Here is a 15,012-nt window from a genome sequence, read left to right as displayed (position 1 = left end):
AAATCTTCTACTATTTTATAGCATTGGCTACCCTATGTTAAAACAGCAACACATTAAGAATACATTATATTCTTTAGCTTATCATTAAAGTTTCCATTTGATACTATAAAGCACTTCTCTGAGGCTTGTGGCATCATGCCGCCTTCCTTCCTGTTGCTGCCTCCTCGGGTCTGACCCCTCCCTCCACGTGCCTGAGCTGAGTGAAGACTTGGGTGCCTGGTTCACCTTTATTCCATCCACCTCGATGCCTGGGACACACTAAACAGATGCAGTGATGTCCCTCCAACTGCCTGGCTTCTCAGGCACTTGACCTCCTCATTTCTAATGGCCTTTTCCTCTTCTCTCCTAGACCTTGTCAACATCCAAACTGCTCCAACCTCAAAAATGGGTGGTTTAAAGGCCAACTCTGATCACAGACTCACACCCCATGTCCCCATGGGAAGTCTCCCATGTCCTTTGTCATTATAATCAAGACCATTATCCTTTCTGCCGTCTTCTGAGACCTCTTGAGAGTCGTTGCACCACCATCCTGGTCTAACTTAAATTCCAGTCTCTCCACAGATGTAAAGAACAGACTTTTAGACTCTGTGGGAGAAGGTGAGGGTGGAATGATTTGAGAGAATAGCATTGAAACATGTATATTACCATATGTAAAATAGATGACCAGTTCGATGCATGAACAGGGCACTCAAAGCCAGTGCTCTGGGACAACCCAGGGGGGTGGGGTGTGGAGGGAGGTGGGAGGGGCGTTCAGGATGGGGGGACACGTGCACCTGTGCATACATGATGACGTATGGCAAAAACACCACAGTACTGTAATTATCCTCCAATTAAATAAATTTTTTAAAAATTCCAGTCTCTCATTTCAGTCCTGCTCTTGCAGTTACTCCCCAGTTGTGTTTTCCCGTCTTCTGTGGTTTCTGTTTTATCCCAGCCAGTGCCTGGGTAGTTGAAAAGCACTGGCGAAAGTAATGAAGCCCACAAGTTTCTGCCCACTGTGAGTGTGAGTAAATTCATCGTCCCCAGCTCAGCTGTGCCCTCGTATTCCTGATGCCTCTTCCACTCCCTCACTTTCGGTGGATGACTTTGATTCCGGGTTCTAGGAGAAAACAGAAGCCATCCCAAAGGTGGTCCACGACCACACCTAGAGACATCACCCAACCCAGCTGCATCCTGCTGCCACTGCTCTGACTGTATGGATCAGTCACACGCATGGGCCTGGACCTCACGCCCTCCCTTCTTTTACCCACTGATCCTTTCCAGCAGGCCCAGCCTGTCCATTACATTCTGGAACATCCAGACAAGAAAACACCCTCTGAAATTTAACAGAGGTGATTTTAGACCTAACACCATGAACAGCAAGCTTGGGAAGGTTGGCCCCTGAAGTGATACAGCCTGAGAAGGACAGTGAATTGAAGACAAGGTTAAGTCAGTGGATGACAGGTTCAAGGAGGGCTCGTACAGTCCATCCTCACAGCAAAGCCGCAACCTCTGGGAAGGGGGCTGTCTTCACTAAGGCCCGTCAGCCTTTGGAATTTTACACCAGGAGGTCAATTTCAGCGTCCCATGACACAGCCCCCTCAAGCCACTGTCAGGATATGGGCTTGGTTGGCAGCAATCTGACGCAGCGTGACAAGCTATTTGTTCTTGCCCTTCAGCTCCAGCATTATAAAGGACATTTTATGAATGATTTATCATGTTATTACGAATGCTGCAAGTCTAGACAAACCATCTCGGTCTCTCTCTTAAAACATAAACACAATCCTTTTCATATCTTGCTCCAGGGCCTCTGAACCGGCTCTGTGCACACACACCTGTGTGCCTGCAGGTAGGAGTATCATTTCTTCCCACATAAATAAGCATGCGGCTATAGGTAGCACCCTGATGCATTTCCTACCTTCATGGTCTCAGAAGCCAATTTAGTCCTTTCCACGCTTATCCCACCCCACTCCCAGCCCCGTGTCATCTGGTTCCAGGATGCGTGTGGACATCTCAAAACAAAATTCCTTTCTTATTTTCTCCAGTTTTGCAAAAAGATACGTGCCGAATTAGCCCAGGATCCAGGAGGAACTTGTTATTAGAAAGAAAGAAAGCAAGATGCAGGTGTCATGGATCCAGGCACGAGTTAAGATGGCACCTTCAATCTCTCTCATCTCATCCATTTGGGATGTAGAACCTTCCTGCTCCCAGCTAAATTCCCTGATCACTCTGGCATCCGCTGTGTTTAAACAAATTCACAGAATCTGATGTTTAGCTCCTATACTGAGGCAGTGTTTTTGTTGTTAATATAAAATCATATACTGATCAGATTCACCAGCCAGAATGAAATGAATGACTGTACCAGTTAATGAAATCTTTTGATTAAAAAGAAAAAAACAAACCCAAACGCCCTGGAAAATATCATCAGTTCCCAATGTTGAAGGTAAAGTGTCTCCAAGAGGCACCATGAGACTTTTAGTAAACAGAACTTCATCTGTATTAGCTGATCAAAATAAAACAAAGCACAAGACTTCTGCATGGGACAGAGTAACGGATTTTGTGTATTTGGTGTAGAAGGAGGGAGGGGCTGAAACGGCTGGGATCAGAAGCCATGGTTATACAGAATAATCACGCCTTAAGTAGAAGGAGGGAGGGGCTGAAATGGCTGGGATAAGAAGCCATGGTTATACAGAATAATCACGCCACAAACATTTCTTTCATTGTCACCTTATCCGGGGAAATGGACTTTAGGAAAGTTCTGTAATGCAGCCTGTGACAAACCTAAAAGGCTTTGTTGGGCCTCAGTCAATCTTCTTGTTTATGACCTGTTCAGATGTGGGCTATTAGAGGACATAGGGAACTGAAATATTTCCATGACAACAGTTTTTAATAAAGAGAAGGAAATGCTAGATTTCTTTTAAAGACCAAACTGTTCTGAAATAAATAATTGGTCCAAAAAGGTTATTTGAGAGGCTTTTTTGCCTTTTTTTTAAGCTCAAAAAATGTTCCAATGATTAGGTAAAAATTGGAGACTAAGAGCCAAGACTCCTGGCTCCTACTTAAATATATGGATCATGTAATCACTCTACGTTCCATTCTTCTGCACAGAATACAGATTATAAGAATGCCATATAGAGGTAGTTTTAAGATTACTTAGCTTATGATTATAAAGTGTGTTTTGAGATAGTAAAATGAAAAATATTGTAAAATTTATGATGTCATCATTTTTATAAAATAAAAACAAAAGGTACTCTATTATGCCTGGAAATTATGGCCTTCAGCTTTTGACTTGAAAATTTTTTTATTTTGGCTGCTAGAAGTTCATTTTGAAGGGATTTTATCAATATCTCAAGGATCCTAGTGTAAGAAGCGTACACGTGCACACGCACAGACGCACGCACATGCAAACTGACGCCACAAGGACGCAACACGCGCGTCCTGACCCTTGGAGGAGACGACCAGACTCTGCGCTGATTATATTTCTTGTTTTCTCTCCCATTTTTCACCAATTTACGACATGAGACCACATCTGCAATCAAGAATTCTTCAACAGTTTCAAAATTTGCGTGCGTGGGTGCTCAGTCCTGTCTGACTCTTTGTCACTCTGGTTAATTAAATTAACCGATAAGCAGGGCTTCCAAGGTGGTCTAGTGGTTAAGAATCCACTTTGCAGTGCTGGGGACGCACATCCAATCCCTGGTTGGGGAACTGAGATCCCACACGCCACGGACCAACCCAAAGCCCGAGTGCCCCAACTAGAGAGTCTGACCCAACACAGCCAAGTAAATACCTACATGTTATTTGACACGGCCAAATAAACAAGTAAATATTTTTCTTAAAGTTTAAAGAGTAGATCTTGAAAGTTCTTATCACAGGAAAAACATTGTAACTGCCTGTGGTGATGGGTGTTAACTAGACTTACTTGGTTCTGTTTCACAATATATACAAATCATTACCTACACACTTGGAACTAATGTAACATTATTATATTACAATGTCAAATCAGATCAGATCAGTCGCTCAGTCGTGTCCGACTCTTTGCGACCCCATGAATTGCAGCACGCCAGGCCTCCCTGTCCATCACCAACTCCCAGAGTTCACTCAGACTCATGTCCATCGAGTCAGTGATGCCATCCAGCCATCTCATCCTGTCGTCCCCTTCTCCTCCTGCCCCCAATCCCTCCCAGCCTCAGAGTCTTTTCCAATGAGTCAACTCTTCGCATGAGGTGGCCAGAGTACTGGAGTTTCAGCTTTAGCATCATTCCTTCCAAAGAACTCCCAGGGCTGATCTCCTTCACAATGGACTGGTTGGATCTCCTTGCAGTCCAAGGGACTCTCAAGAGTCTTCTCCAACACCACAGTTCAAAAGCATCAATTCTTTGGCGCTCAGCCTTCTTCACAGTCCAACTCTCACATCCATACATGACCACAGGAAAAACCATAGCCTTGATTAGACAAACCTTTGTTGGCAAAGTAATGTCTCTGCTTTTGAATATGCTGTCTAGGTTGGTCATAACCTTCCTTCCAAGGAGTAAGCGTCTTTTAATTTCATGGCTGCAGTCACCATCTGTAGTGATTTTGGAGCCCAGAAAAATAAAGTCTGACATTGTTTCCACTGTTTCCCCATCTATTTCCCATGAAGTGGTGGGACAGGATGCCATGATCTTCGTTTTCTGAATGTTGAGCTTTAAGCCAACTTTTTCACTCTCCACTTTCACTTTCATCAAGAGGCTTTTGAGTTCCTCTTCACTTTCTGCCATAAGGGTGGTGTCATCTGCATATCTGAGGTTATTGATATTTCTCCCAGCAATCTTGATTCCAGCTTGTGTTTCTTCCAGTCCAGCGTTTCTCATGATGTACTCTGCATAGAAGTTATTAAACAGGGTGACAATATACAGCCTTGACGAACTCCTTTTCCTATTTGGAACCAGTCTGTTGTTCCATGTCCAGTTCTAACTGTTGTTTCCTGACCTGCATACAAATTTCTCAAGAGGCAGATCAGGTGGTCTGGTATTCCCATCTCTTGAAGAATTTTCCACAGTTTATTGTGATCCACACAGTCAAAAGCTTTGGCATAGTCAATAAAGCAGAAATAGATGTTTTTCTGGAACTCTCTTGCTTTTTCCATGATCCAGCAGATGTTGGCCATTTGATCTCTGGTTCCTCTGCCTTTTCTAAAACCAGCTTGAACATCAGGAAGTTCACGGTTCACATATTGCTGAAGCCTGGCTTGGAGAATTTTGAGCATTACTTTACTAGTGTGTGAGATGAGTGCAATTGTGCAGTAGTTTGAGCATTCCTTGGCATTGCCTTTCTTTGGGATTGAATGAAAACTGACCTTTTCCAGTCCTGTGGCCACTGCTGAGTTTTCCAAATTTGCTGGCATATTGAGTGCAGCACTTTCACAGCATCATCTTTCAGGATTTGGAATAGTTCAACTGGAATTCCATCACCTCCACTAGCTTTGTTCGTAGTGATGCTTTCTAAGGCCCACTTGACTTCACATTCCAGGATGTCTGGCTCTAGGTCAGTGATCACACCATTGTGATTATCTGGGTCGTGAAGATCTTTTTTGTACAGTTCTTCTGTGTATTCTTGCCATCTCTTCTCAATATCTTCTGCTTCTGTTAGGTCCATACCATTTCTGTCTTTTATCGAGCTCATCTTTGCATGAAATGTTCCTTTGGTATCTCTGATTTTCTTGAAGAAATCCCTAGTCTTTCCCATTCTGTTGTTTTCCTTATTTCTTTGCATTGATCCCTGAAGAAGGCTTTCTTATCTCTTCTTGCTATTCTTTGGAACTCTGCATTCAGATGTTTATATCTTTCCTTTTCTCCTTTGCTTTCTGCTTCTCTTCTTTGCACAGCTATTTGTAAGGCCTCCCCAGACAGCCATTTTGCTTTTTTGCATTTCTTTTCTATGGGAATGGTCTTGATCCCTGTCTCCTGTACAGTGTCACGAACCTCATTCCATAGTTCATCAGGCACTCTATCTATCAGATCTAGGCCCTTAGGTTTCTCACTTCCACTGTATAATCATAAGGGATTTGATTTAGGTCATATCTGAATGGTCTAGTGGTTTTCCCTACTTTCTTCAATTTCAGTCTGAATTTGGCAATAAGGAGTTCATGGTCTGAGCCACAGTCAGCTCCTGGTCTTGTTTTTGCTGACTGTATAGAGCTTCTCCATCTTTGGCTGCAAAGCATATAATCAATCTGATTTCGGTGTTGACCATCTGGTGATGTCCATGTATAGAGTCTTCTCTTGTGTTGTTGGAAGAGGGTGTTTGTTATGACCAGTGCATTTTCTTGGCAATATCTCAAAAAAAAAATCCCTGAAGCAGCAACCATCCTATATGGTATGTAGTACTTTACAGATAAAAATGTGGAGGCTCTGAGAAATTAAGAGCTAGCTCAAGTTCACACGGCCAGGATTAGAGCCTAGGTATGTCGGACTCAACACCACTTCTGTGCAGTTTATACCATGAAAGTCTCTGTCTCCACGTCACACAGAGGAGGGGCTACATTCAGCGACACACACCTTCTCCACAACTCACAGAGCTTATCCCCCAGCACCAGGGCGGCACCCGCCCTCCAAAAGTCCATGCAGGAGGCTGGGTAACACGATGCGTACAGTCCCATCTTAATGTCGAGAGGTTACCAGCTCTTCAAGATTGGGTTTGTGTACTCAGGATAAAATGGCAACCCACTCCAGTATTCTTGTCTGGAGAATCCCATGGACAGAGAAGCCTGGTGGGCTATAGTCCATGGGGTCGCAGAGTCAGACATGATTGAGCGACTGAGCACTCAGGATATGAGTCTCACTTTTTTTCGGTTCCTTGATGGTCTGGTGATGGTGATCCAGAACTATAATCTCCTTAATAACAAGAGGCCAGGTCAGCTGTTCTCGGCCTCAGCAGCCCGTTACAATAACCCACGGAGCCTTGAAAAATACCAACACCAGGGCCCTGTCTCCAGAATACTGGTTTGTTTTGGTCAAGGGTAGGGCCCAGGCATCAGAACATTTTAAAATCTCCCAGGTTAGCCTATTGTGCAGTTCAAAGCACTGCTGTCAGTTAATTTTAAGGACATTTCATTCTCATTCAATTTGAATACGATGATACCTCCATTTAAATGAGCATTTTTTAAAAGCTTATGCAAATAACCACCAGGGTGCTACCCCTCCTTTCAGCTGTGATTGACAGCAAGTTGGCAGTTACCACTGCGGGCTGACAGGGCTTAGACGGCCATTATTCCAGTAGGAACAAAACGTGTTTTCATTAATTTTTTTTTTTTTTGGCTTTGTTGCCACTTATTTCGGCTCAAAGAACCACCACACTCTAGCTTCAATATAATGTGTTACTCATTTTGTAACATTATTTCTCCTTTTTGCTTTAGAACATGAGATAAGAAAGCTGGCCTACAATATATACCTGAGGACCAAACTCATTTTTGCAACTTCCATGAGCTGGGAAATAGGATGTATAAGCCTCATGGGAGCTGGTAATACATAGTAATGGCAACACTTGAAATGATGATGAATGAGGTCCTCACAAATGGAAATCAACTGTAACCTAGATTTGGACGTTTACAAGACCTGTCTGAAGGCTGGTACCCAAAACATCCACAGCATTTCCAGCTGCACCTGGAATGCCTTGTGTCTTATTCCTCGCAGGCCCAGGAGGCAAGTATTTCCCACCTAAGAAATCGATTCCTTTCCTTCTGTTCCTCAGAACTCTCCATTACTTTGCTCTGATGACTTTCATAAAAGTTTATAATTTATTTCACTAAATGTAAATCAAATGGTGAAGCCTGATGGGGGTGCGAGGAGCCCTGAGCTCTTTCTATAAATGTGTGTACATTTTCTCTAGTTAAGTGCTAAAGTAACACCCTGGAGAATGAAAAGGGTAACAGCGCAGGCACGGTGAAAAGCTCTTTCCTGCTTTTCATCCAAACACTGCGTCACGTGTGTTTTCAGAAAGCAGAAAAGGATCACAGTGACAGACTCCACCTCTCCAGATGCTCCCTGGACCCTGTTTTTTCTCAGCCTATGCTTTCTTGAAGTGGACTGTTTTCATGAGAGTAACAAAAAGTAGAGAGAGATAAAGCAAGAAAGAAAAGATAGTGGAAATTTTTGCAACTAGCATTTTACTGAGCTCTTACCAGAGTGGTAGACTCCGGACTAAGTGCTTTATTTAACCCACAAAGGAGGTGCTGTTATTATCTCTCTTTGACAGAAAAGGAGACTGAGATATGAAGGTTAGAATCTTCAGCCCTGACTGGATTCTAGAATGTGCTTAACCAGAGTTGGGCTTCCCTGATGGCTCAGCAGGTAAAGAATTCGCCAGCAATATAAGAGACACACAAGACACAGGTTTGATCCCTGGGTCAGGAAGATCCCCTGGAGGAGGAAAATGGCAACCCACTCCAGTATTCTTGCCTGGAAAATCCCATGGATGGAGGAACCTGGCAGGCTCTGGTCCATGGGGTCGCAAAGAGTCAGACATGACTGAGGTGACTTAGCACACACACGTAATATTAAAGAACTATTAATATTAGGCTAAAATCCAAACAAAAGCAGAAACCCAGATAAATAAGTAGACCTCTGAGGACGCTTTTTCATTGAGGGTGTTTTCTGAACTTGAACTTCCACTGTCAAGGCCTCTTGGATAAAGATCCACAAAAGTCAAAGCCCAGGAGTCTAATAGGAGATTTTTCACATGTAAAGTTGGGATCCTATTACTCAGCCATAAAAAAGAATGAAATAACACGATTAGCAACAACATGGACGGTCCTAGAGATTATCATACGAGGTGAAGTAAGTCAGACAGAAAAAGACAAATACCATGCGATATCATTCATATGTATCTAAAAAATAATACAAATCAACTTATGTGAAAGATAGAAACAAACTCACAGATGTAGAAACAAACTTACCATTACTAAAACGGAGAAGGGAGTGGGAAAGATAAATTAGGAGTATGGAGTTAATAGATACCACTATATATAAAATAGATAAATGATAAGAATTTACTGTATAGCATAGGGAGCAATATTCCATAACTCGCAACAACCTATAGTGGAAAATAATCTGAAGCTGTACACCTGAAACTAACACAATATTGTAAACGAACTGTTAGTTTAATAAGTGAGTTAATTAAATACAACTAACGTAGGGATCCTAAAGAGTGAGCCGCCATGCCTTCCTCCAGGGGATCTCCCCAACGCAGGGACTGAACCCAGGTTGAATCTCTTGACTCTCCGGCCTTGGCAGCCGGGTTCTTTACACTAGTGCCCCCTGGGAAGCCCTTCCACAGACACACTATTCGGCCAAGAACAGTCCTGGCCCTGGCATAATGGGTTTAAGTTTTCCTCTTTGCATGTAATGTCGAAAATGACTTTTCCCAGGAAAAAAGTGTTATCAGATCAGTTTTTTTCATTATTTCTGTTTAGGTTAGATTTCCAGACTTTCCTTCTCCATATGCAATGAAAAGGTCACACTGTTAAGAAACACACATAGCTGTATTTATTTGTTTCATGTGAGGTTGATTAAAGCCACTTTGTCCTTGATCTGCACTTTGCCTTATGCAGAGTTCTGCTATTGTCTTCCTCCATAGCTGTTTATTTTCTCTTCTCAGCCCTCCTGAATACATCTTGGAGTAGAAAGGGAATTTCATCTTCTTTTCCATCTTGGTGGAATAGGTACTGCAGAGTGGCCACCACCGCATTCTGAAACATGTAAGCTGTTTTCTTTACCTTCCATATCCTAAACACTGTTCATGACCTTGTATAATATCTGAAGTCAATAATCAAAAGAGCAGTTGGATATTTCATCAGCTGACACATTATATTACATGTGTTTCAGTGAATGAGGGATGATGGTGAATGGCTCAACTTGAAATGTTATGAAAGAGAGATTATTAGGGTCGAGATAGTTTACAACCCTCAGAACAGGACTTAAAGGTAGGAAATTAACAGACACATTACTGTGGTGCTAAATACGCTGAAGGAAAGCACAGCAGGGGCTGGAGTCCACTCTGGTGTCTGTTAGGAGGGAGAGGCTGAGATCTGGGTAAGGAGGTCCCTCTGAAGTTGAAATTAGCAAGAATAACAGTAGGTCTACACAGTCCTGGATCTGAGGGAAGGGGTTTGAGAAAGGTCTACTGAGCTAGGTCAAATATTCTAATCATCTGCGCTATTCTCCGGTAAAAGAGCCAAGAGGTCAGCCCCTATCCATAAAATCAGAAAGAAAACAAACATTTGCATGTCAGAGAACCAGCATCAGGAAGTGAAAGCATCTTATTTGAAACAAATCAGGACAAATTTACAGCATCTCCTGGAAACCCGCAGGGAAGAGAGATGTTTCTACTGAAGAAGGAAGGGTGAATTGAATTAATTACATAGCACCCATTAGTACTAATTAAAGATGTGTAATGAATGCATCACTGGTATTTTCCTATTTAGGTTGCTCTTGGCTGCTCATTTTCTTTCCGTGAACACAGAAAATATTAATAAAGGCTTTCATAGAATTGCTTTAAACTTTGGAATCCAATTCTTCTTTTACCAGATAGCTCAGAGTACTTAATCTCCTAATTTTCTTTTTATGGGGAAATCCTTAAACTTGGCATCCCACTCCAGTACTCTTGCCTGGAAAATCCCATGGACGGAGGAGCCTGGTAGGCTGCAGTCCACGGGGTCGCTAAGAGTTGGACATGACTGAGCGACTTCACTTTCACTTTTCACTTTCATACACTGGAGAAGGAAATGGCAACCCACTCCAGTGTTCTTGCCTGGAGAATCCCAGGGACGGGGGAGCCTGTTGGGCTGCCGTCTATGGGGTCCCACAGAGTCGGACACGACTGAAGCAACTTAGCAGCAGCAGCAGCCTTAAACTTACTCTTTTAGTTGAGGTCTTATTGTATTTACATTTTTAAAGAAGAGCTTGTTAACATCACTAAGGTATCTGTAAGAGGGTTTATCCTGCTTCCAGCCACAACCCCACTTACCCAGAAACTAGAAACCTGTGACCTATGAGCAAAACCTATGACCATAGATTTGGTACCAAGTGATGGAGAAACACTGACGAATAAAACCAAGACCTTATTTTTAAGATGCAGCTCTGAAAGGGAAATAGACATATAAATAAATAATGCAATTCAATACGGTAAGTGCTCAAATAGATGATTATATATAGTTGAAGCACAACAGAGTAATTTATTTCTTTTTAAAGTATTCTATTTAAAGTATTTATTTGCACATGGATATTTACAGCAGCTTTATTTACATTTACCCAAACTTGGAAACAACCAAGATGTCTTTCAGTGGATAAATGGATAAACTGTGCTATGCCCAGACAATGGAATATTATTCAGCACTAAAATTAAATGGCTATCAAGCCATGAAAAAACATGTAAGAAAGTTAAAGGCATATTACTAAGTGAAAGAAGCCAATCTGAAAAGTATACATACAGTATGATTCAAACTATATGATATTCTGGGAAAGGCAAAACCATGGAAACAGGAAAAAACAGGGGGTGTTGGAGGGTGGGAAGGGATGTATTGTCAGAGCAGAATATTTTTAAAGCAGTGAAAATGCCCTGTCTGATAATCTTCTGATTACATTATGCATGCATGCGTGCTCGCAAAGTCGATTCAGCCACGTCTGACTCTTTGCGACCCCATGGACTGTAGTCCGCCAGACTTCTGTCCATGGGATTCTCCAGACAAGAATACTGGAGTGATTTGCCATGCCCTCCTCCAGGAGATCTTCCCGACCCAAGGACTGAATCTGCGTCTCTTCTGTCTCCTGCATTGCAGGAAGATTCTTTACCTCTGAGCCACTGGGGAAGCACATTTATTCAAATGCATAGAGTCTAGCACATCAAGAATGAATCTAATATAAACTGTGGACTTAAATGCCAATGATGTGTCAATGTAAGTTCAGAGAGTGTAACAAACATACCACTCTGCTGGGGGACTGTAATGGGGGAGGCTTTCCATGTGTGTGTGTGTCGGGGTAGGAGGGAGGCAGATATTGTACCTTCCTCTCAGTTTTTCTGTGAACATACAACTGCTTAAAAAATAAGTTTTTAAAAATAAAAATTTAATCAAAATTTAAAAAATATTTATTAAGTAGCTACCAGATGGCACAGTGGTAAAGAACCTGCCTGCCAATACAGGAAACAAGAGATTCAAGTTCAATCCACGAGTCGGAAAGATCCCCTGGAGGAGGGAATAGCAACCCACTCCAGTATTTTTGCTGGGAAAATCCCAGGGACTGAGGAGTCTGGCAGGCTACAATCCATGGGGTCACAGAGTCAGATACTACTGACTGACTGAGCACCCACACATAAGGAATAAGTCTGGCATCCTTTGTGTGGAGGTGGGAGCAAGCTTGAGAAGAATATTTTTCTGAGGCTCTTGGGGAAGGTTAAGGAATGTGACTGTCATTATTTAAAAATCTCCCAACACAGATCCCATTACCTGGGGCCCAGTGCTGGAAAAGAGAAACTGAAGACAGAATTCTCTCTGCCCAACACTTCCGGCCCAGATCACCCTCTTCCTCCGGCAGCCAGGATGTGTTGAGTCACACAACGAAGTCTCCCGAAGTCCCAGAACAACAGCAAGGACACATGGCCAAGTGAGGGCGCTTTTATCAGAGGCCAGGGCTTCCAGCAAATGTTTAACCAACAGGCTTACTTTTTACCAGCGGCATAGTTACCACAACCTCTCCTTGCTGATCAGAGGTCAATAGAGGCTTTGAGAATAGTTATTGATTCATGAAGTCGAATTATTCCTCAGTCCTTGCCAAACATAGATTCCATTCCTCACCCAGAGTAACTGGTCTGATGTAGTTACTACCTGGAGAAAGATATTCTTCAAAGCCCTACTGTATAATAGAATGCGTAATCCTAACATCTAGGTCGCTGACATCTGACTTCATTCGACACCCAGATTAATTGCCTTTCAAAGAATATGTTGACTTTGCCACCACGTTAGTCAGTGTTTACTTTGGGATCAATAATGCAAGTCAAAACTTTAAGGGTGGAGCTGAAAGCCTGCAGATTAAAGAAGCTTCAGACAGGGAAGAACTAAAGCAATGTAATGAGGAAACAGAAAAAAAAAAAAACAACACATGTGGACTTTTAGCAGCAACACTTTTGCTTTGGAAATCTCAATCAGGATTCCTGCTGACGCCAACACTGGCCTGACTCTTGGGTTTTTTTCCAGAAGGAAAATCAGACTTCAGCTGCCCAATTCAGTGAATTGTGCAATGCCGACTGTTTCTTCCCTGCGATGGGAAGTAAATGGGAGTAAAATTTGTGATTCACATCTTTATTAATAGCATTCATCACGCACACCAAACGTGGGATACGCATGTCACTCAACTCTCATCACACAAACCATCCTACACAATCTGGACTGAAAAAAGCTTTCTGCCAGAAGCTCACTACAACAGCCTTTTCAAGCGAAACCTCAGTTTATACTTGAGGAAGCTGAACCTCAGAAAAGTTTTGTTAGCCTTGTAAGAGTCCTGCAAGGAACAGTAGAGCTCTGGGTTGCCAGGCTTCCCATCTGCTGTACAACTCTTACTGCCACGCGCCGCTCTGTTCGTTAATGGACAAACAGCACTGAAGAACAATGCTTCTCAAACTTTACCTGCGGCAATTCCCTTGGGGTCTTTCGAAACTGAAGATTTGAGGCAGTCAGTCTAGCAGGGGCCTGAGATCTGCGTTTGTAACGAGCTCGCTCCTGGCGGTGCCAATGTTGGTCCATGGCCATCCTGAATAACCAGGTTGTAGACGTCTATGTGCTCTACGTTGCTCTCCCAGGCTCCTTACTGTCAGCAGCTGTGCTGCCCTTTTCTATCTCATCATGTATGGATTTTGAACTAGTTGGGACCTTATATCAGGTATTGAATCTGCTGCCGGCTCTTGTGTTTTGAGATAATGCTTAAGGGATTCATTTATTGACCATCTTCTTGCGGAGATTTTTTTAAAGTATGCTTAAGCCATTTCTACTTTAATGTTATTCCTTGTGCTCAGTTGCTCAGTCGTGTCCGACTCTTTGTGATCCTATGGACTGTAACCCACCAGGCTCCTTTGTCCATGGGATTTTCCAGGCAAGAATACTGAAGTGGGTTGCATTTCCTCCTCCAGGGCAATCTTCCCAATTCAGGGATCAAATCCGCCTCTCCTGCATCTCCTGCATTGGCAGGCGGGTTCTTTACCACTGAGCCACCTGGGAAGCCCTGGCGATGATTAGCACTTTTTTTCCTTGCTTGCCTACTCAAAAAAAAAAAAAAAAGAGAGAGAGAAATTTTTAATAAAGAGAACTATTTTTCCATTTTAATAACCAGGAAGATTTTAATGACAAAGACCGGAAAATATAAGCTAAGTATTGGCTTCTCTCAGTTTGCTTGTGGCTGAAGCGGAAAAATTTGTGCATTTGAAGACAAAATAACATGTTATGTGATCCTGGGCAAGTGACTTCATCTCTCTGAGTCTCAGTTTCATCATCTGCAGAGTGAGGGGGCTGATGCTCTAAGTCCATTTTGGTGTTAATGACCAATAAAATAAATGGAAGCAGTTATAAAATCCTTGGACCTAGTCTTGCCTTCTCCTGGGTCCCCCAGCTTTACCCATGATGAAGAGAGAGGGTCCTGATCACAGCCTCCATCCTTAGGGATGGAGAAAGTACAAACTCCTGAATAACAAGGAAGTACCTTTTGTTCTATCCTTCCCTCCATCTTTCTTTGAACTGTTGGTGCAGTGAATGAGTGAGTGAGTGAGTGAGTTACCACAGGGCTATGAGAAAGCATCAGAAACACTAAATTCCAAACTGCCAACGAGCAGGAGCACAGGTCTACAGAGAAAGGCACAGAAGCTGTTGGCCAGAGGGGTGATGGAAGGCATTTTCAGCTACTTGATCCCAGATGCAAAGTGAGTCAGGTAAGGGTGCTGTTAGCAAAGCTACAATGCTGCTAAGGACTCCAAGAGGGAAGGAAAAGTAGCAAATTGGGGATTCTCCTTAGT

General features: G+C 42.8%; 1 long non-coding RNA gene across 3 annotated transcripts in view; it reads right to left on the bottom strand.

Moving 5' to 3' along the window:
* Positions 1–672: 672 nt before the first annotated feature.
* LOC133237789 (uncharacterized) overlaps positions 673–15,012 on the bottom strand; it is a 61,802-nt gene continuing 47,462 nt past the window's right edge. Inside the window, exon 4 of one of the 3 annotated variants that reach the window (XR_009733356.1) lies at positions 673–1,099. This is a non-coding gene — a long non-coding RNA (uncharacterized LOC133237789). The other 2 variants (XR_009733355.1, XR_009733357.1) reach the window with 2 other exon arrangements.

This window comes from Bos javanicus, chromosome 24 (assembly GCF_032452875.1).
Source record: "Bos javanicus breed banteng chromosome 24, ARS-OSU_banteng_1.0, whole genome shotgun sequence".
NCBI lineage: Eukaryota > Metazoa > Chordata > Mammalia > Artiodactyla > Bovidae > Bos > Bos javanicus.
The sequence above is the reverse complement of the archived record's forward strand: the minus strand, read 5'-3'. Positions and strand labels throughout refer to the sequence as shown.